The sequence below is a fragment of the Falco rusticolus genome, chromosome 14 (genome assembly GCF_015220075.1).
Source record: "Falco rusticolus isolate bFalRus1 chromosome 14, bFalRus1.pri, whole genome shotgun sequence".
NCBI lineage: Eukaryota > Metazoa > Chordata > Aves > Falconiformes > Falconidae > Falco > Falco rusticolus.
The window spans coordinates 15511129-15533805 of NC_051200.1; the positions used below are offsets into that span (position 1 = coordinate 15511129).

The following is a 22677-nucleotide window of genomic DNA, read 5'->3' on the forward strand; positions in this document are numbered from 1 at the left end:
GTAAGGCGGCAGCCATGGATGGAGATGCTGAACCCGGCGGGCTGGAGGGCAGCCAGGCTGGGGTGCACACCTCCTGCCTTCCCCCCCCCGGCTCCGGAGACACAGCCCAGCCCTGGGACCGTCTTCCCTTGCAGCAGCAGGTGATGGGGAGCAGAGACTCCAACAGGCTCCGTGAACAGCAAAACCCAGTTGGGGGTATCACTCACACTTGCCCTGGGGCAGAGGGTGGACCTGCGTGATAGGCATCGCTACCAAGTGTTTGCAAAATCGAGGCTCCTGAGCTTTTGTGGGCCTTTATGTCCTGTTTTTGTTGAATTTGCAGTCGGCCTTGTGGCAGGTGATTCTGCCCCGTCTCCCATCTGTACGATTTTTTTGGTGCTGTGTGCGGTTGGAGCAGCTGGAGAGGTTGGTTGTTCAAATGCTTTACAATCCTTCGATACAGAGGGCACCTCAGAAACTTCAGGAATCTGTTTTTGAGGGCTTTGGTTCACAAAGGACAACCTTCATCTTTTGAATGCTATAAAAATACATCGTTCATAGCTCTGTATCTCTGCAGGAGGGTAACCCCTGAAACCTAGTTAAACACACTTGTCTTCCATCCATAGCAGCGGATAGCCGAGGGAATGTCTGTTCTGCTTTCCAAAGGGACCGTGGTCCTCACGCGGCTGCAGCTCACGAAAGCGCTGTGAGTCTGCAGGTGAGAAGGACTTGTCCCGTGTCATGCTGGTCATGGGTGGCCTCTGCTACTAGAAGTCACAGGAGTAGGACAGGAGACAACGGTGTTTTATTTTCTTACTGTGAAATGGTGCTAATTCCACCGTGCACTCTCACACCTCAAAATCCCGATAATCAGAATAAACACCGCTAATGCCGCTGTTCACATGCCATCCAGCCCGGGCTTGTGTCGTACTCGGGCACGTAACTAAAACAAACAAGGATGTGATTTAGCAGTTGAGCAAATGCCTTTTGGCAGCTCTTTACCCTCACAAACCCTCAAAAAGAAGTGCAGCACACCCCTTACACGTGAATTGCTTTGTTGAAGTAAGGTACGATTCAGGCCCTTGGGCTCACCGTTGGTGAGGGCTATCTCCAGTGCCAAAAACGAAGCCGGGACCAGCCAGCGTGCAGGCAGACATCCTCCGGGATGGGCTCGCTGTGCCACGAACTGGCATGTTGTTTCAGCCATGCAAAAAGGTTTTGGATAGGTGCTGTTCAGCGGCACTGGAAGCAGGGATGAGGCAGATCCCTGTGTAGCCTGGGGAGGGGGATTTGCACCCCAGGTAGGTCCATAGAGCTGCCGCTTGCTGAACAGTCCCCGTTTTATTCGTTCAGCTCAATCTGAGCTGATGAGGGACAGCTTTCAGTCAAGCTGTCGGACCACCCGGCCACGTTCATGTGGGGGTCAGTGAAGCGCCGGGAAATGGGCCAATGCCTGGTGTCTACAGCCTCAAAAAAAATCACAGGGCTGTTTTCAGAGCAATCCTGTATTCCCGTGCACTCGGCTCTCCGTCTCCACGTCGTGCTGGGGAAGCGCTTATGCGAGATAAAATTAAGAAAAGCAAGCTGTTGATTCTTCTTCCTTATCTCATCGTGGCCTGCAAGGAGCTCTTGTCCTTGCTGGGTCCTCTAGATGGCAACATCGGGAAGGACAGTAAGTGTCCATCGCTGCTGTGTCCCTGCAGGTCCCGGCAGGGCAGGGGCTGCCAGCCCAGCCCTGCTCCAGAGACCCTCCCCATCCCCTGCCACGCTCACCCTGCCTTAGGCACCATCCAGCTCCAGCCTTCAGCTGCCCAAAGAAGAGACCCCGTCGCTACACCGACTGCTCTTACACCCTGAGGCCCTTTGCAGAAGCCACCACCTTCTCAAACATTCAGGGGTCTGGAGGCAGCTGAGGCGACCTTTTGCTTGGACCCTGCATCTTGCTTTCCTCTTTAAGGTCAGCTGCTTGTTGGCATTTTTTTTTCCCTGTTAGGCTTTCCCAATCAGGAGTTTAGGGCTGATGGTCACAAGCTGGTTGCAGTATCAGTTTTAGCCCCTCAGAAACAAGCTGTAGCCCTTGCTGGAGCTGCTGGCACATCTCAGAGCTGGTTCAAGCCACACATGCAGCATCAATCCTGCCAGGGCCCCATCCTCCGTGGCACTTCTCCCTCCAGGCTCCTCAGGTCTCCCAGGTAGGGCATTGCTTAGACTTTAAGCCATTCCCAGCACTAGAATTTGCTGTCATCTGCAGCTGGTCCATGGACATGATGGCTGTTTGCACTGTTGCAAGGGGACTTTTCTCTCTGCTTGGCTCCTGCTCGTCACAGCCCCCAAAGAATGTTTGTCACTAGCTGTGGGGAGTATTCTGCAGAAAATACCTTGGTGAGATTAAGAGAGGAGGTGGGGGTGGAAGTGCCTCTCAGGTGCTAGTTAGATTAGATGCCCAAATATATTCTTACAATATTAAATTGTAAAAAATCTTTTGGCCACATGTGTCTGTAATTGGAGAGTAATTGGAAGACAAGGCAAGTAAAAGGGAAATGAAGAAATGGTGTCCTTGCTGACAATCCCAACAAAATCTGCCAAGTCGATGAGAGAACCCAGAGGCTCTGGGAGTGTTTGTGTACCCCTGTGTCCAGTGCAAGTGAAGCAACAATGCCTGCTGCTTTCCATCTCCTCTGCTCTCTGCTGAACTGGGAGCGATGTGGCTGTCACTTAACATAAAGGCATTTACAACTCACCTGGTCCCTTCAACCATGTTAACAGCTGATTTGCACCTTGCTGGCAGGAGCAGCACTGAGGACAATTTGGCTCCCAATACCTTGATGTCTCTGCCATGGCAAGGAGAGCAGCACAGCAATGCAGTGGGTCTGACGTCCCTGAAGGCTCTTGTCCCTCGGACAAGCCTGATAAGAAGCAAGGAAAGTCTTGATGTGCTGGCTGCTGCAGAGGTGAGAGCATTACTTTGGGATATATAGTTCATCTTGGTGTTTTTCCTTACTCCAGCCCTTGCAGTCCATGTGGGATGCCTCGGTCACAGGCTACAAGATTCCTTAATGACTGCAGGAGAGACTGTAAGGTTCAGGACTCTGGGGTAATAGAGCCTTAAATCTGTTGTCCAATATTTAGACATGTGTATATACAAAACGATTTGGTCTTCATTAATTGGCCTTTCATAGGAAATTCCACCAGCTGTTCTCCTCCAAGGGGTGCTGGAGATGCTCCAGCCCCGAGGAGCCCATATATGGTTGCAATCTCCTAACCCCGTGTGTTTCGCAGAATAGTGTGGTCATAACTACTTTTAAGGATATGTGTGAACGTTGCTCCCTTTTCTGTATGCATCAGCTCCCAGGAATGTGGACAAAGTTAAAAAGTGTACAAATTAAAGCTGTTGGGCTTTACACAGCGTGTCAGCTCTTCTACCTGCAGCAGCAGGGTTAGTTACTCTAGCCTACCCACACGGGTGCTGCACTGAGCTGGGAAGGCACCACAGTGCAGAGGATGCTTTGTGAATAGGAAATTGCCAACTGGCTGAACATCAAGGCATTTTGCAATGTAAATGTGCCTAGGCTGAGACAGCAACAGAAATATTTTCCCTTGCCCTTCCTCCTCCTATAAGCACATGCTAAACTACACCCAAGAGCTGCAGATACCCAGCAGCTACCCGAGTCTTTTTTGTCTGTGAGGGACTTCTGTAGCCTGAGTTCTGCCTGATGCTTCTGCCAGGGACACCTTCCCCCTCCTCCCTGCTCTGTAGCCTGGTGTCTGCAGCCCATGGCTAGCTCCTGCTCTGTTCATTCTCCAAATGCCGCAAGAGGAGCTGTTGTCTCCTTCAGTGCTGGTACCAAAATACACCTTTCCTGCTTAGTATCTCCAAGGACATAACCTTAAAGACAGCTAAGGGCAGTACGTCTCCCACATCCCCACAGCATCCTCATTCTCTGCAGTGCCTTGAAATATCTTCTCTGTACCCTTTGATGATGGATGGCTAAGTCTGCTCTTCTGTGATACGGCTTGCTCCTAAAATTCCCAGAGGCGTAAGAGGAAGGAGAACAGATGCAGCATTGCTTGTTCTTCCCCTTTCCCAGGCAGTTAATATTAATCACTGGTGGGTTTGGATAAGTTGTGTAAATTCTCCCAGTCTCTGAAGCTTTTGAGATGTGTAATAAGAGAGAATTGGAAATGCCTCTGGATCTCAGTGACAGAAGGGCCAGATCCAATACACACTCTTTCCCTTTGCCAGATACTTTGTCATAATTTTTTAGGTTTGGAACAGACATGAACATCCTAAAGCTGTAGCTAAATTACATCTGGTGGAGTGGTCTGAGGTCACTATTTGCATTGGTGTCTGTTTCTCAAAGTGCAAAATCAAGGATTCCTCTGACGAGGCAGGTCAAGGCACCATCCTGCAAGTGTACAAGGTATGTCCAGATTGCTTTCCACTCTGGGACTTCAGAGCTGCGTCAGCTGCTCACATGAGAATTTCCAAATTCTTACAAAAGGCAAATGATTTTCCCTTGTGACTGTGACTTTGTTTCTGCTCTGCATGGGCTGGTTCACCAGCTGGAGCTTTGTTGCTGAGATATTTGCTGTCGATAACATGCCTCAGCTCTGGGTCAGATGCCTTAGAGGGCTGAATGCTATTGTCCCACTAGAGAGAAGCCAGCGCCGTTTGGCACAGTTACACGCCTAAACTCAGCTCCCATCAGTGACTTGTTGCTTCAGCTGGAATCTGTCCGTGCTCCGATGACAGAGCTGATAATAGACTGATGGCACTTGTGACAAGGGTGTAGGGGCCGAGTAAAAAATTCCCTGGAAAAAATGGATCATCCTGGCTTTACAGATATTTAATTTGAGATGCCATAGCTGGCATTGGGCCCCAGCAATGCTCACAAGACTGAATTTCATTGCCCTAAGGATGAGAGCCCAGCTGGGGGTCGGGCAGTCGTGCCCAGAGGCACTGGAGAAATTGTGTTCACAGCAGCATGGAGCTGGCTGGGCTACAACGTTCCGCTGGTCTGGGGGGCGGTGGGCAAATCTAATGCTGCAGATACCTCAGAATCAGAGCAGGATGCATTGGCCCCTTGGGCTGGGGACAGGAGCATCTGTTGTCTTCCCTGGGAGCGGATCTGACCCAGGACACTGAGATGGTGGGTGTTATGGTCCAGCTGAAAGTCCTGAGCCACAACAAGCAGGACAGTTAATACCTGGACTTCTGTGGCTGGCCATGCTCCTGATGAGAATGAGGAAAGCCAAGGCGCAGCGTGTAAATATTTATAGCCCAGTTACCAGGTTTCATGTTTGGCCGGTCCCTCTTGGCTCCTACCACTTGATGTTTGTGGCTCTGAGTTGCCAAGGACACTCAGGGGGTTGCTGGAGGGGCACAAGCCTCTCTGAAGGGAGCCGGGGGTTGCTGCGGCACTCCTCTGAGGTAGCCAGGCCAGCCTGGCAGCACCCAGGGCATCGGCTGACCTGTCCTGGCAGGGAGAGCCGGTTCTAAACACCGTGCCACATCACAGCAGCGCCCGCTGCACCCACCCAGCACCTGCATCCCAGCCAGCAGCTCGGGGAAGGGGGGCACAAGTCACCGATGAGCCCCCAGAAGTCGGTCTAGAGTGATTTTCACTGCCCGGGCCAGGTGTATGTGAAGGAGGTGGGAAGTGCACGTGCAGCACCCAGAGCCCTTTTCCTGCGGGGGGGACGGCTCCAGCACCCCTTGCTGTCGCGTGCCGCTCTCCTGAGACAGACTCCTTCATCAAAATCTAAACAGCCTCTGCATAACTCTCACGTTCTTCCTCAAATCCCGACTCTCTAATGCCAAATATTTTCCCTCGCCGTTGGTTCAGTTTCTTCTTCTGTTTCCAACCCTTGCTTGAGCTGCTGAGGGGAAAAAAAAAAAATCACAGTCTGTTTTTACTGAAGACGTTTATTCAGCTTGGAAATGGCAGGAAGACAGCTCCTCTATATCCATGCATATATCTGAGATCTTTCTCTTGAGTCTCTTTCAGCTTTGACTTCAAATAATCTTTAAATCACTTTAGCAGAATTCAAGCAAAGAAGTGAGGTCTCTCATTTTCACATAAGAGGTGATTGCTAGAAAACTTGGTTTAAACCAAAGAAAGCACAGCCATGCTCCCTTCATGCCAGCTGAAGTAAACCGGTTGAAAATCCCATCCGAACTGCAAGGAGAGCAAAAGTCCAGCGCAGACAAATTTCCTTCACGGCTGGGTATCATGTCTAAAATCTTTTGGTAGAGAAAGCTGCCTGACAGCTATTTACTGCAGCTCCTTCAGCACACTGAGCTCAGGAAATTGCATTCATAATTTCCTTAGTGCCAAAAGGTTTGTAATTTTCCCATGACTATTCCTTTTTGTTGTTGTTTGTGAAGCAAAGCCTTTGAAAAGCATACACAGATTTACTTTTTGCCTAACTATGAAGTTAACACGAAGCATATAGTTTAAGGAGATACTGTTCACTTGATTTGTTTGACACAGGGAATGAAAAAAATTGTTTGGCACAGGGAATAAAAAAACCCCCAACCTTATTTGTGACTAAGCCTTCCATAAACAGCCTTATAATTTTAATATGATATTTTCTAGCAAAGGGAAAATTGGAAAATTGATCTGACAGAGAAACTAAAAATACAGTTGGTGCTGTAGGACACAAGGAACGTGCAGAAAAGGCAAAAGGGGTGATGGGGCTTCTCTGTTATCATCAGCGGAGGCCTGAGTAGGAAGTATGAGTCCCAGTGCACTCATATATAAGAAAAAGACTTGACTTTGATTTAGCCAGAGGCACTTCAGTCTTCAAGTCAGTCCCAGCCCCTGGGCCAGATTGCATCCATGTCCTTGGACAAACGGCTTCTTTCTTCACTTTGGCCCCGGTGTAGCCATGGGCGCATCGTGGGTAGTTTAGGTTGGTACCTTGGAGCACACCAAATCCAAGCCTGTGCACGGCTACAGCTGCCATTAACTATCTTACTAAATAAGGCTTTCGCTGACATTAATTGTGAGTCACACAAAATCACTGTGCAAAGAGCCAGAAAATCATTTGCTAAAGGCTCCGCAGCCTGAGGCTTTGCATTCAGAGGGATGTGGACACGCTGACAGCGGGCAGGGGAGCGGGCTGGGCTGTGACTCCTGCATCCCATCCCATGCCTGAGTGGAGCGGACTGGGAGAGGCTGTGGCAGCAAAGGAGGTTTGTGTGAGTCCCTTGCAGTAATGCCATGTCTTCAGCTATGCTTTTTGAACATGAATCTCCTCCATGGGGTGATTTTACATCCAAAAGCTCGTCCTCTTTCTACCTGTCGTCGTAAAACCTGCATTTCAAACCGCCGCCGAGCTGCTCGCATGTCTTTGATAACATACCTCCCTAGGAGAGACGTGGGGAGCAAACAGTGTTATTATGTCTTTTTGTACGCACAGGAACCCGAGGCACAGTGAGACGAGGTGAACCTCTCCAGCCTGGCGATGTAGACAGGGCAAAGGCAGCCCCAGACCAGCTTAAGCGAGGGGCTGTGGGCACTGAGCACCACTGCTCCGTTCTGGAGTACGTCCATAGTGTAGCCAGGAGCCCTGGAGCCAGGCAGGTAGTGCCTGGGGGACTGGTGTTACGTGACTCAGCCAAAGTCAAGCGAGAAGTTTATACCAGGATGAGAAATTTAATTTGGGTCCCCTGAGCTGTAGGCAAATGCTGTAAGTCACAGCCCATGCTGTGCCTATCGCTTCTCATGTTCGTTGCAATGATCGAATCCAGTTGCATTTCTTCATGGTCCTCAGCTTTCTAATTGATTTGATTTTTAGCTGCAGACTCAAGCAAAATGAAATTTGTCATGCTTTGAAAACCTCCTCTGCTATTAAAACACTTATTTTACTTACACTAGCCTGTGGGTACCTTGAATTAATTTTTTTTTTCCAAGACTAAAATCTAAAGTTAAAATTAATAAAGGAGCCTAATTTCAGTCTGATGCCTGGAAGTCATCTTTTCAAATCCAGAACGTGAAACTCCTGGTGAGCCTGAAACCAAGGAAAAAGACCACTGTTAGGGTAATTATGCAGAGTAAGATAAAGATAAACATGTTTCAGGTGTCCATCATACATACCATCATAAATCCCTTTGCTCTGTTAAAAGTAAACCTTTGTATTATATTGCTGTTGCTTTACCTCATTGCTATTAAATACTTTGTTAAATCTCTCTGGATATGTATCCACCCAGTAATTAATAATTGATAAAGACCAAGAACCAAACCACATCTCAAATTTTATCTGTTTTTCTTAGGCAAATACTCAAATATTTGATGGATTTCTGTTGTTGAATGGCTGGCCAAGGTGTTTGCTGGAAGGGCCAAAGTCTGGAAACACTTAAGCAGATTGTGACCCAGCAGTTGTTCAAGTCAATGGAAATTTACTTGACTTGGACAGATGGTGGCTCAAAAACTTCAGTCGTAGCAGTAGTTCTGCAGGAGCAGTTACTTGTCTGCCCGGACTGCTGCCCATGCTGCAGCCTCTGGGCTCTGCTCAGGATTAGACAGGGTTTACACAAGTGATGGGATCAGATGAGGCTGGCATACGGGGGTGGAGGGACAGAGGTGTGTGTGCTCGCCGGGCTCCCACGTCCCGTGGGTGCGTGCCCATGTGGAGTGACACCCGGGCCACAAGCTGCCTGCTGCTCCCACGTCCCTGCCTGCGATCCAGCAGGCAGCGGAAACGACACCGGGATCCGGCACATGAATGTGGACGGAAACACTGGGGTTCAAATGACCACAGAGCAGAAAACCTCGAGCCCTACCCTTGGCAGAAAACCTGGTGCGTTTGAATAGCCCCCTGCAGGCTGCAGATAAATAGCTGTGTCTGCTGCCAGCATTCCTTGAAAACTTATATTGTTGCTGGAAAGATGCTTGGAAGCCTTCGTTTCTGTTGTCTTTTCGAAATGTAGCCTTGCTGGGGCCGGAGAGTCAACAGATGGGTCCATTTTTTTGGGGCCCGGGTACATCATCTTTTATAAATGGGAGTCACCTTTGTAATTTTCCATGCACAGAAGGAGCAACTTGTACTGGGAGAAGCATTTTGGCCTCTGCCAAAGGACGCCAAGCGGGCTGACACGGCTGCTCCTCTTAATCTGATAGCTGAGCCAGCCCTGCAGTTGCTTTTTAAAGGTGGGAACAATCTCTCGCTAGATTCGTTCTCAAAGTGCAGGTTCTGGTGTCACTCAGGAAAGTCTGAGTAGTGGTGATGCCTTGAATAACGTAGTCACTGTCGTTACTCATGGGCTTATGTGATAGTAGCTTTTCAGTGGGCGGTTGTCCAGTTTTTGGAAACCTCTTTTGATCCGTCGATCCAGGTTGGCATTGTAGGGCTGTGCTGCAGACACACTTTGACACGAAATGGTGGAAAGCTGAGCAGTTTTATGCATGTCACCCAATACAACCACAATTTTTTTTTTATTTTTTTTTGCATCTCACTGTCCTGCCCGCTGACTTCAGGAGAACTTCCTACTTCATCCTGTGCTGGTTTGTACAACTACTGATGAAGATGAATCCATCGACACCCCTCAGCAGCAATTTGACCCCTCGCTCCCATGCACATATATGATTTCCAAACCATGTTGACAGGAAGAATTAGAGTGGATGCAAAGGCAGGGAGCCGACGGATGGCCTGGTTTTTTGCAGAGGTGCGCCTGGCAGCCTGGCTGCTCCCCGCTGAGCATCGCGGGACGTGGCCAGCAGGTTGTGATGCTTTCGTTTGCATCGACTTGGAAAGCAGCAGGTTATGTGTTTAAACTCCATGGAAAAAGGGTTTGCATCACTGATGTTTTAACCACACCATTATAAAACCTCCCACAACCCCACCCTTACTCGCTCCCTGAGAGGAATGACTCTGAAATGTTTCAGCTTTTCCATTACTTCGCCTGCCTGGAGACTTTTTGCTAATGGCCTGCGAGGCAATTAGGCGGTTTCAGGTGAGCCCCAGCTGCTCAGGGTGAGGAATCAACTTGGCCACAAGTCATCCCCCACGGCAACACAATGGCGGGATGGTTCAGGGGAGGGGGATGGGACACAAGGGACATTAGCTCTATTTCCCCAATTCTTTTTCTCTTCTCCCTCCCCTGCCTCCTTTTCTCACATCTCCTAAAGCGTCTCCCTGCAGGGTGCTGCATCGGGGCTAAAACCAGCCCAAGCCAGAGGACAGCTTGAGGGGGGAAGCCATCACTGGGGCCTCAGGGGATCAACTTTCCATTGTGACTCTTCTTTCAGCTGGGAGGCCTGTTGTGGGCCACCGGTGCTTTATGTACCGGTAGGAAACCAACCGGTCCAAAACAGGGCACAATGTGACTTCCCCGCAGCCTCAGGGACAGCCACTTAGGTGGCACAGGGGCCTCTGCGGGGAATGCCTCCCGCTCTTGGAGGCTGGTGAAAGGAGGTGGCTGTGTTTACGTGGATGAAGCCTGTTAATTAGGCAAATGTCAGGGCAGTGACCCCGGGGAGCCAGTACGGCTGGGGCAGTAAGAAGGTTTGTGATGGCACCTTGCCCCCCAGAATAGCCGCATCCCTCAAGTGGCCACACCGGAAGGAAAAAAGGAGGAAAAAGAGCCCTTCCTAGCTGTTTTGGATGAAGGAGCAATGTTGCTTGTGAGAAAGGAGGCCTGTCTGGAGACAGTTAATGAAGGGGAGTGGTAATTACTCTCACCTGTAGCTGAGGGGAGAGTGGAGGCAGCTGTGGGAGGGAGGGCAGAGGTGCTTCCCTGGCACACAGGGAGGAGGAGGGTTTCTGCAGGGAGGTCATCTCTCTCGGCATGGAGAGCTCTGTGTGGCCATGGTATCCCACAGAGGAGAGGTGAGTGGGTGGCTGTCACTGCTGTCAGCCCTGGCCTGGGGACACCATGGGTGGGCTGCATCATCCCCAGTCCCTGGTGTGTGGGAACCAGGGCAGCCAAGCCCACCCAAGGGGTGTGTGAGTATCATTCTGCATGGATTCACCCTAAAATGCACGTGGCTTTCTTCCACAGAGCATCAGCTTGTAAAAACCGGCCTCGTTGCGTGAAAGACTTTCCTCCTGTCTATGGCTGCAGAGGGATTGAGTGAAAACAGTATGGAGACCCACAGGACGATGCGAAATACATCTCTGTCTTCGCTGGTGTGGACGAGCCTGTGCTCTCAGGTGAGCCCTTTGCTTTGGGGTAGTGTCCTACCCCTGCGGGGTTTCTTGCAGAGTGCTTGGCTGTAGAGCAGCTTCCCTGCATGACTCTACAAGCTCCACAATTTCCAAATAAAGTTTCCTAGCAGTTAGATTTGAGTGAGTAATTAAACTGACTTGGTTTTAAGTGCTTCTGCTCATAGTTCACTTTGTTTGGATAACTAGTCAAGGATATATTGGAGCATTGGAGTGCTTTTTCTTTTTTTAAAATGTGTTGTGTTTGCCAAAAATTAATGTGCAGGGTAACTGATTATCTTCCTTAGCAAGCAATGGTGATAGGATGGGGCTGACTCAGAGTTGTCTCAATCCTTTGAAATGAGTTGTGTCATTCTTGCAGTTTATTCTTGTTTAACCAATGCTTTGGCAGAGATTTTTATAGTGCTATGTTGTATCTGTAATACAGCAATGCCCAAGTGCCTTTTTCTTGACTCTGGTTGCTTGCTGTCCTTGCTTTCTAAATCATATTCTGTTCTTTTCCAAACGGAATAAAGCCACTGTTGCAATATGCATGAGGTTGAGTGCTTATGTTCTTCTCTGTCAGGTATACTGGTCATTTTAAGTCTGCAGACTTGAGGTCTGATCCTGCAAACACTCACTTGCTGAGAGAAGCAGCAATATTGAAGGTGGGGTAGGGCACTTGCTCTGTGCCACGTGCCTTTGCAGACCTTTATTCTGCTGCTTTTTTCTGGATGTGACATTGTGTCCCTGGGGCTGACCAGGGAAGCCAAAGGGGACCTGGGGGATGCAGCAAGTGCAGGATCGGGCCTCGAGCTGTGATCCAACGACAGCAATAAGTTACTCAAATAACAACTTGCTCTGCTGTTATCAGTGAGAGGCATGTTAAATAGATCAGTTTGGTATTTAGCTGCTACTCTGCAAGGCCAAGAGACACGCTGCCTTGGACTTGGTTTTGATGGTAGCTGGTTTTGGGATTTGACGGTGCAATCTGTAGTTTGTGTTTTATGTGGAAGGCCTCTAATATTTTTAAATAAGAGGCAGGGGATGCTGATAGCAGCCTGATGATGTTCCCTGCAGATACGGAATGCTTATGCTGCTGGTGAGCTGCAGGTACCTGTTGTCAGCGTTGTTTTCTTACTGGTGCACTTGTGCTTCTCCAGGATGCGTAACACGGTTGTGATCTTCCAAGATGCATCTGCAAAGGTGCAGGGTCGGTTCCCACATACTCCTATTCTTTATTGCAGGGGTAATGACCAATCTCTGGGGAAGGGGCATTAACTAAGCTCCACTGGTACAGGTGCTCCTGGAGCAGGGCCCTTGCTACTCTTGTGTCCTCCTACTTCTGTTTATGACCAGAAGCAGGAAGGCTCCTTCATTTGAAGGAAGAAACCCTGCAGGAGGTGGCTGCGGAGTAACTTGCCCCTGGTGACATTTTTCTACAGCTGTGCAAAACCTAGTTTGTCTTTTTATCCCCACATTCTACAGCTTTGGTTTCTCCTGGAGCTCTTGGCTTGATTTATCTAATAGGGAATGTTCTGTCTGTCCCATCCTTGAGGGATCCTCGTGTCTGTGATCTCTCCTGAGTCCCAGAGCTCTGCAGCTGCATTCCTGTAAGCAACATCATACCTCAGGGGCAGGTGGCTTTTGCTAATGTTCTTGTTGGCGATGGTTGGTTACAGACAGCCACTAGAGAAAAGCTCGTGCTGATGCTAAATAAATGTTATGCTTGTTGGGAGAGCTGTTGGAAAAATGAGCTAGAAATGGTATTTGGATCCCTTTGAAAATCAAACGTAACCTTCAGTCCATAATGATAAATAATGTTGGTGTTTCATATCTGTATTTTATTCGTGGCTGAAGTTGCTCTTGGCAAGTGGTGACAGTTTGAGCTTGAACCTCCCGTCCACCTGATTTCTTGTCCCCTCTAGGAATGTTGTTAATATGGATGATGCGACGTTGGAAGAATCTGTGGGATTTACCTGTTGAAAGAATAGAGACACACAGAAATACAAACGCTTTTTTAAAGAGTGTGTTTGCCCTTACACACTAAACAAAAGAATTCCTTGGCTCGAGTATAATGATCTGCTTTCCAGAGATACCAGTGGTGTATCCACAAAATACCCACCAGGATATGCAGCCTCTCCTGCCGTTAGTCAGAAGCTCTGTGGCTCTCCAGGGCACCACAAAAGCCTATTTGTAGTGCAAGAGCTCCAATGCAAGCACCTCCTTTAAAAACCCAACTTACTTGCTGGACCACATATCCAGTAGCAGAAGTGTGGAAGAAAGTAGGAAGACATAAGAACAGGGGAAAAAAAGGGGGGGGGGGGGGGCAGATAAGGGATGGGGAAAAGAAAACAGATGTGAATGTTGTCAGGTCTGTCTGATGTGATGCAGCACAAACAGGAAGATTTGCTTAAAAATAGGAATGACTTGCTACCTGCCGGTACTTTTTCTCATATCTGCTTTGCAGAAAATACTCCTCTTTTGGCTTTTTTTTTTTTTTTTTTTTCCTGCCGTGCTCTCTTCAGCTGGGCTCTTTCCCTCCCTGCAGGCTGCTGACTTGAAACGCACCCCTTCTGTTTGTTTTCTGTCCTGGAAACCCTGTCTATGAACCTGAAGGTGACACATATTGTAACACAGCTGCCAGGAAAAGCTTTAGCTTTGAGAGAGGGCAGTTTGGATGGTATGGGAGGCTGGTGACAAATCTGCCCATGAGCAAAGCTTTCTACCACGTTTTCCTGGTGTGAAACAGACTGGGAGCACAACTCCTAGCACTTTAGGGGTAGTAAGCCTTGTGAGTTCCATGGGTCCCAGTAACGGCGGTTTGCTGTCACGGGGAAGCAGGGGAACGGCTATGCTGGCAACGTGCCATCGCTGGTTGGGTTTTCCTGCTGTGGACGGTGCAGAGGCCCTGGGAGGAGCAGGCTGTTCCCCACCTCCCTCCAGCTGCTGTCCAGGCAGGAACGGTACTATTGGCTGGACTCACGTTTTTTTGCAACGCGCCTCCCTGCTATAAGTGGCAAAGCAGCCGCTGTCCCGCCAGCTGGACACCCCAGCCCAGCCGCATTGCCTCCACAAGGCTGGAGGCACGGCCCTGGACCAAAGCGCTCCTGCATCCATCCTGCTGCCGAGGTGCTGTGCACAGCCGCACGCCGAGCTTGGTCCATCCCTTCCCTCCTCCAGGCAGCAGCCGCCTCGCAGCAGCTCCCAGGCTCGCCGGCAGCCAGTAAGCACATGCCTCGGTCTCTCCCTCTTGAGCATCATCTCGCTGAGCAGGGCAGGGAGCGTTTCAGCATCCCACGCTTTGCAGATCTTGGGATTTCAGGGCTTGTGCTGGGTCTTTTCTCTGCCTCGTAACTGCTCTGCTGGGGAAGGGTTGGTGAGAGCAGGGCTGGGGAAAATGGGAAGTCTGTGGGTGTATAATGTACTTCTGATACACTCTTTCTAGCAGGCGTTTTCTTCATGGATTGCCCGAGTTAACCTTAGAAACTGCCTCTGCTTTACGGGGTGCTTTGAAGGTGGGATTTATCTCAATTCTTGCTTCAGATTTCTCTTGCATCCTCTTTTTCTGATACACCTATTCCCTCCTGGAAGGTGGTGGCTTTGAAAGTACAGGCAGCCACTGGGGTATAAATACAGCTTTTTCTCTTTGCTTCCCAGCCGAGTGGGTTGTTCAGGGAGTGTTTGCAGTGGTACAGAGCTGTGTAAGAGCTGTCAGCTGTGTGTTTTCCTAGGCAGGCAACCAGGTGTGCCTGTTTGAAGCTTTTAATGTCAGCTGGGGAGGAAACGGCTGAAGCAGTGGCTGTTCTGTGGGCTCTCAGGTGGTGCGATGCTCTTGGAAAGTGAGGGACAGTATCTGAATTGTGGGAGCAGGCTGGCAGTGACAGAATTGGGGAATATGGAAATGCAAGCTTTTACCTGATGTGGCTGCTTTTTAAATCGCTGCAATCTAGCACGTGCAAGGGAGGGAAATGATTAAAACAATCCACCTACCAATTGCTCTTTTACCTTGTTTTGAGAGGAAGAGTGTTTTTTTAAAACAACAAAAAAACTTCCGAAAGGAAACTGATTAAATTCTTAAACCATGATGTAAAAAAAGAAAAAAAGCTGATCAAACAACCAAATATGGCTTTAAAATGTAAACTTTCTTTTTTAATGATAAAAGCACCCACACACTTCAGTGACAAACCATCCTCTCCACCGCCGCCCCCCCCTCAAATACAGCATTCTTGAATACAAACCAGTTCTTAATTTGTCCTTAAAGAGCGCAGTGAACTCAGTATATAACAATTCATTCTTGACTAATACCTGCTAGAAAAATGTGGGTTAGGTGTTTCAGAGCTGAGACCACAAGTGCCAACCCCCCCCCCCCCCGCCCCTTGAGCTTAGTCCAACAGAAAGTAATTCCTCAGATTTTGGACCGTGGCTCTGAGGAAACCAGTTCAGGGCTGGGGTTTTACAGGTGGTTTCTGACTTGTACTGCTCTTGGGGAATTTTGGCTGGGGGAGGTTTGTAGGATTGGGCTCTTGAAGTGTTTCTAACAGGAGAAGTTATTCCTTGCAGTGAATGATGGCTTGCCTCCACGTATGCTGGTATAATTCTCTGCCTGGATGTAAATAATGGCTGCTGCTCAAAAGGAGGCAATGTTTAGGGTACTCAAATACCTGAAAATAAACACTCTCCAGTCCATCTTGTCTGGCCTTTATTTTGGAAGCATCCTTTCCATCAAACTGTACCGTGAATGGAAAATCCAGGCATATAGTACAAAGCAGCTGGTGGGAGCTCTGCCAGGTCCCTGTTCACATCCATGAATAGGGGAACAATGCTGTAGGATGGGCTCTATCTCTGATCTAAACTCATGTCATACGAATGTGACCATACAGTCCACACTCATTGCACTAGGATATAAAAAAAACTTTAAGTCACTGCCCTCCTTGCCCCCAAGGAACAACTTGCTTCCTTTGGTGTAACACCTATGCGAAAAGGAGGTTGCTCAGTGTTAGTAGGTATCCCGCAGCCCTCTCTGTGCTGTGTGCCTGCTGGTGGAAACTTGTGCTCTTTGGTGTGGTCCCTGGGTACCACGGCTGTGATTACCTTCCCCATCTCCATCTTGGAAACGCCTCCTTGCTGTCAGTACATACGGGTCCTGGCTCTGGGTGGGTACTGGGAAATGGTTGAAAATTCCAGTGCTTCAGTGGAAAAAACTAATGATGTGAGCCAGGAATAACATTGTCCCCTCAGCAGCAGCCTGTGTGAATTATGTCCTTTTACGTTTACTCCCCGTCCGGTGGATGCACCGGGGGATTTAGGTGTCAATGCCTTAAAGAACTCTGGAAAATTCCTCTGGTCTTTGCTGATGAGGCAATCCAGTCCAGCCTGTGTTTAGCATCTTCCCCTTTTGTGGTGCTGCTGTGACATGAAGTCGCAGTGGCACTAGAGGCGGTAAGGTAAGCCTCGCCACCAGCAACGTGCAACGTTTGCTCAGGCTTTGGGTATGCTCCTACATCAGAGCAGCTTCCTGGAGAGCAACGAGCTAGTGCTGGCTGGCTGGTGCCAGGCTTCCTCCGGGGTCACACTGAGATGTGGGTGTCACCAGCAGATGTGTGGAGGGCTGAGCTGTGCAGCTGGTGCCTGCCTCTCACCCTCGTGGTCCTCAGCCATTGTCACCTGATGCTGTGCATGTAGGAGTGCAAAGGTAGCAAAGCTGAGATTTCAGAGGCCGTTCTGCAACTTTAGCTATGTGGAATCACTGTTGCTTGAAAAGGTAACGTAAATAAAGTCTGTACATTAAATCTTCTCAGGCCTGACCTGTGATTTTTATAATAAAAAATGCATTGCAAGTCAAAATACTTCACTTTGAATCACTGGGATCTCTTTTTTATTATTATTTTTTTATTTTTATTTATTTCTCTATTATGGAAGATGCGGATGGGGAGAGTAACAAAGCAGAAATATCTGAGATCAGTCATTTCATGTCTGATTTTGGCAGAGCAAGTGTGGGAGGAAGAAAGAGACCTCATGTTTCATTTAGATACCCTGATTTGGAGAGGAGTTTTAAGCAGATGGCTTTTGAGACACTAGGACTCTAAAGGATTAAATGTGGTTTAGATAAATGCATGCTTCCACTTCTGCAGCATGGTTTTAGAAAGACTGTACCTTATTGTTCTGGTTTCAGTTCTTTTATCCTTGGGTCCAGTAAAACCCCTGTTTGCAGCCACTTGGCTGGGTGTAGAAGCAAAGGCACTGGGGCTTCCCTGGAGTTCAGAGACAAGATATAGCCCAGCGTGTTTTGACTCCCTGATGTGCTTTGACTGGGGCTCTCTGTAGACAGGCAGCCCAAAACCAGCTCTGGGGATGTCTCCCCAGCTGGTTTCTGTGGGAATGAACTGGAGCTGAGAGGCCCAGGCTAGTTGGTGATGAGCATTTCTCCCTCCTAACCCCCTGTATCCAAAGGGAGCCTGCCAACTTGGCAAAAATACTGTGGAAACTTCGGCTCTGGAACAACGTGTAAATTAGCGGAATAAAATCACTTAAAGAAGGATTAAGAGTTGCTGGGTGCAGGGAGGTTGTCCTGCGGTGGCTAGAGGCAGTCGCAGAGTTGGGCTGTGATGAGGGCTACCTGCTGGGGGGCAGCCTCAGCCTGGGTGATGCTCAGCCCCATGGAACAGGCAGAGCGCAAAACGAAGGGTGGCAGGGGAAACAGAGCCCTGCCCCAGCTTCTTCCCCTCATTCCCAGGGGATGCAGGTGCTGTGTGTACCCTCACCCTCCCCAGGCCCACAGCCAAGTATCTCCTACCAGAGATGGGCTCGTTTTGCTGCTCAAAAGTATTTCCCGCAAAGGCTTTGCTCTGCTCCAAGCTGCTATGTGGAAAGCCACGAGAAAGCAGTGTCGGTGGGGCAGCGTCCAGCATCCCTGCGTGTCCCTGACATGTACTGAAGCAGGTTTTGGCCCTTGATGCTTTCAGAGTGATTCAGGAGTGTGTGGTGCCAAGAACGCTGCCAGAGCAAATTCCCACTGTCGGAGCAAGAGCGCGCAGCGTCGTCTGGGGCACAGAGGTGGGTGGATGGATGCTCTTGTGCTTCTCCAGCTTTTTCATCTCCCCCTGAAGAGATGGCAAAGAGCCCTGTCCTGCCATAGGATGCAAGCCCTAAAAGGACATTTAGGGCTTTGGAGCTATTCAAAAGCAGGGTAAGGCTTGCTTTATAGCCACGCTGGAATGGGATGGGCAGGGTCCTGAGGAAGTATTCTTTCAAAAAAAGGCTGTATTAAAGAGTGCCCTGGAAAAGGTTGGAGAGCCAGGACAGAGTTCCCGACAGTGATGGAGCTGCAGCCCAGGGTGGAAGGGCTGGTATTTTGCTGTGTGCCTGACTGGAAACTTGCAGGCAGAGTTACAATTTTGGTTTGGATGCTGTTACAGAATTGCATTGTTTTGGTAAATAGGAAATTCAAAACCTCTTGACTCTGGACTGGTGTTTTCAGAAGACCTGCTCGTTCCACAGATGTGCCTGATTTTTTATTTTTTTTTTTTATTATTATTCCTTAAGGTGACCCTAGTGATTGACGTAATTTGGGATGCATCCCTCTCTTCCTCCTGCTGGGCAGAGCCGGCTGTTTGGCACACGAGTAGGCAGTCAACAGCCGTTAACTGTGAGGGATTAAAAGTGGTGTGACATGGCTGCATTTGTGGTCTGTTGGCATCAGTTGTCACCCAGACCTCTAATGAAGAACAGGAAAAAACTCTTCCTGCTGGGAACACGCGCTGCAGGGCAGCTTTTTGGCTTCCGTGTTTCTAATATCTTTCCACCCCTGGAAAGGGGAAACTGGAGCAGAGTGGAAGAGAAGAGACTAAAACCTGACTCACAGGAGGCTGCCTGATGGGTGTAGCTTGAGATTTAATAATTTGGACCAAAATGTTTCAGAGCCAGTTCACTCGTTGAACTGCAGAGCAACAACAAGACAAGCCTGTTCTCTCTACTGTGATACAGGTGGGGAGGAAGAAAAGGTGAAGTAGCTAAAAAAAAGTTTTCTCTCCTGGAAAATCATCCCACTCCTGTATTTCTTCAAGACATCAGAGACCTTCATGCTTTATGATTCTTTGAGATAGGGGGAGCTTCAAATCAAATGATGGCTGGCTCCCGTGGCGTCTATCTGCTGGGATGATGGGTTTAAAAGACCACTGTTAACAAGCACTTGCATGTGCTGGGTAGGCCGAGGGAGTCCACTTGGGAGGCATGGGTGGTCCAGGGAACTATAATCCACCTATTTTGCTTCAAGCTAGCTTTAATGCTGAAGTAGCCACCCCAGCATGTTAGGGTTCTTGTGTCACACCAGTGTCTAAGCAACAGAGGACTTCAGAGCTTCTGGCAGAGCAAGAATTGCTCTCCACTGTTTTGCTGGCCAGAGGCAGTGAAAAATCTGCTCAGTCCTCCAAAACTCTGTCTTATGAATGAGGGTGCTGGACGCGCCTTTCTTCTTTTGCTAAATAAAATAAAGTGGTTCATTACACTAAACCCATGGCTGGTCCAGCCCACAGTGATTGCTAGCTGGCTTTCCTGCAGAGGTTTGGCTCTCAGCATTTCCCCACTGCCTTCATTTGGGAATGTTCAGGTTTTGTGTGCTTCCAGTGGTCCCTGACCGAAGATCCCCTTAAGAGTAACGATGAAAGTGCCCTAAATATAGCTTCCCCACTGATGATAGGATGCTGGGGTGGGAGAAAATAATGTCCTTTCTTTTAAAGAAGTGCCCCAAGTTGTGGGAACCATTCTGACTTGGCAGGCTACTTGCAAGGCATTTGCTCTTTGTTTAACTTGGGACTGGCTGCCCCTGGCAGTTGTTATCATCATCCGCCTTTCTTATCTGCTCTTTTCTATAATAAACACTGGAGCAAAGGTTTGGAATTAGTCATTTCTGAGGCACTGCCTGCCTGCCTTTCCAGCTTCTGTCTTACCGTCTCATTTTTGGACTCTTGAGCCTTTCACACTTTTCTGTGCCTCTTGGTTTGCCCCTCTTCTCATTGCACTGGCATAGCAAAGAGCTCTTTAAAATATCCCGTAGTTTTGTCATCCCCAGGACTGCCTGCATCCCAGAAGAGATGCTGCCCTGGGACAGCTCTGTGCACTCATGCTGCTGCTGGGTACTACAGAGATTCTAGCGTGATTTACCTAATTCAGCCGACGGGCTGGGTGAGTGGTTCTAGCTGACGTCTGTTCAGATGAACAGCCCACGGAGGCGGTGTTGGGATCTTGCAAGCATCCTGGGGACCTGGCACCACGTCCTGCTCTTTTAGTACAGCATTAGTCGCAGGGCAGCCGCTGGTTCGAGGGAATACAAACACAGACAGCACCTCCAGAAGCACAGAGATGTATGATCCTTGTTCAGACATCTGAGTAATTCCTACTAATCTGCTTCCACTTCAAAATTCCCTGGGGATGTCTAAGCGTTGACTTGACATGGTCGTCTTCTGACAGTACCATAGGAGAGGTGGTAAAGAGCAGTCCAGGGTGCAAGAGTCTTTCCCTCTCTCTGGTCTCATTTAACTTTAAAAATACACAGAGCTATATATTTCACTCAACACATGCAAATACTGTTTCCTATCTACCCTTGCTCTGCCCATTGAAAGTCAGTCAAGCTTCCCTTCTGGGACAGCCTGCCTGGTAAATGCCACTGGATGTATAACAGATTTCAGTAGATTTCAGCGCTGCCTCTGGAAAAGGCGTGGATGGCAGCATTGGAGCAGGATGGGAGCACAGCCCCTGTTCACCCTGCAGTCGGTGGGGATGAAAATCTGTTTAGTTCTGTCCGGATTTACTTTGTTTGATGTATGAGTATGTCATCCACCTCTTGCCATAATCTCCCCTTCTCTCTTACACCGTTATTGCTATAATGATCTTTAGCTGAAGGTGGAAACTTTGACTCTGGATCCATCTCTGTGGTGGGATGATTTTTTTGCAGTGGGTAAGGGACACAACTTGCCTGCTTTCATTTCAGCAGGCTGGGCTGGGGGCTTAGCCATGGATTATGTATCTTGACCAACATTTCAGTTAGTGGGTTGAGCTGATCAGGGTAGAGTTTTTCTTTCTTGCAAAAAAACCCCAAACCCTTTGTTAAATGTAAGAGGCGATTTGGGCAACTTCTGAGCTGTATTGTGGCTCAGGTCTAGGTGTGACAAAACCAGACATCGCCGATCTCGTTCGAGCACTCTACACATTGCAGATCAGAGCAGGCAATACCCTGGGTTGGTGCTGCTTCTCAGTGCCCTTTGTGCTGATGCATGTGATGATGAACGGGGGGGAAATTCCTGCCCAAGAACATAAACTAGCAGCAAGTCCTATATCTGTCCTGTGTCCTCACAGTCCTGACATGTGAAATGATACTGATGATGGCTGGTGTTAGTGGATATTCTAGTGTCAGACCTTCCTGATACTTGTTTCAGGGAAAGATTTTGGGATTTCTAGCTGGAGAGGATTGCAGACAGCATCTCCTGGTTTCTCTGATGTGCTGGACTAAGCTTTAACACCTGTCTGGTGCCTGGGATGGCAGGAGGCTACCATGTGGGGTCACCTGTGGTGTGTGTGAGCGATGGCCATGCCTCACACCTCTTTTTCTCAGTTTTCTGTCACTGGGGTCAGGCCCAAAATCAGCTTTCCCTCTGACCTCGAGAGCTGCTAACACAGCCCATCTCCATAGCAATGGCTGTAAATACCATCCTCCACACTCTTACACCCCAGGCTGTGCTGGTGCTATGATGTGGTGAAACTCTCTGTGTACTTCACTAGACACTGAAACAAACAACCTATAAATCTGTTACAAACCAATGAGTAATTTGTTTTGGTTACCAGGGAGATTGCCAAGTGCAAATTCAACCTGAAATAGCAATGAGCTCATCCTCTGAGCAATGTTGGTGCCTGAGCTGGAGCAGCCGGATGGAAAGGGAGCCAGCACCAGTAACGCTGTCTGCTCCACTGACATTTGGATGCTGTGTGAGCTGTTTTGCCAGAGAGCTTTTGCCTTGTAAACGAGATCATGCAGGGGATAATGCATGATGCTGGCTGCTGAGCCTGGGCTTTTACAGTTCCTGGAAGTGTGGCAATGACATTCCTGGTGGGACTATGGCCTGGAGAGCCCTGGGGTGGGTTAAGGTGCTGCAGAGGTGACCTACTCCACCACCTCCCCTATCTTTGAAACCTCCCTGGGTGCAAGGATTGTGGGGAAAACTGAGATGCTTGACGTGTAGGTTAGTTTAAACAGCTAGTTAGATAGGTGTATCTGACAGGCAGAGCTTTTCCTCTGCTGCCGCTCCAGGGGCTGCAGCAAGGACTTGGATAATCCTCACCACCTTCTGCAACATATCTAGGGCTGGAGCTTAGAATTTTGCATTCTGCCATTATTTCACCCCGAAGTGCCCCCAGTTTAGGTAGATCAGGACTTGACTTCTGAAGCACCGATGCTAGAGGGTTTGGCAGCTTTCTGTGTCTGCCTGTCCCTGCAGTTGCTCCCAGGAATAAGCCTGCAGGCGACACTAGGTGTCAGGAGGACCTGTGCTTGGACAG

General features: G+C 49.0%; 1 protein-coding gene across 1 annotated transcript in view; it reads left to right on the forward strand.

Moving 5' to 3' along the window:
* The first annotated feature begins 14140 nt into the window (after positions 1-14140).
* FHL1 (four and a half LIM domains 1) overlaps positions 14141-22677 on the forward strand; it is a 33026-nt gene continuing 24489 nt past the window's right edge. Inside the window, exon 1 of the mRNA XM_037407785.1 lies at positions 14141-14353. The gene's annotated coding sequence lies outside the window, so the exon portion shown is untranslated. The remainder of the gene's footprint in view (positions 14354-22677) is intronic.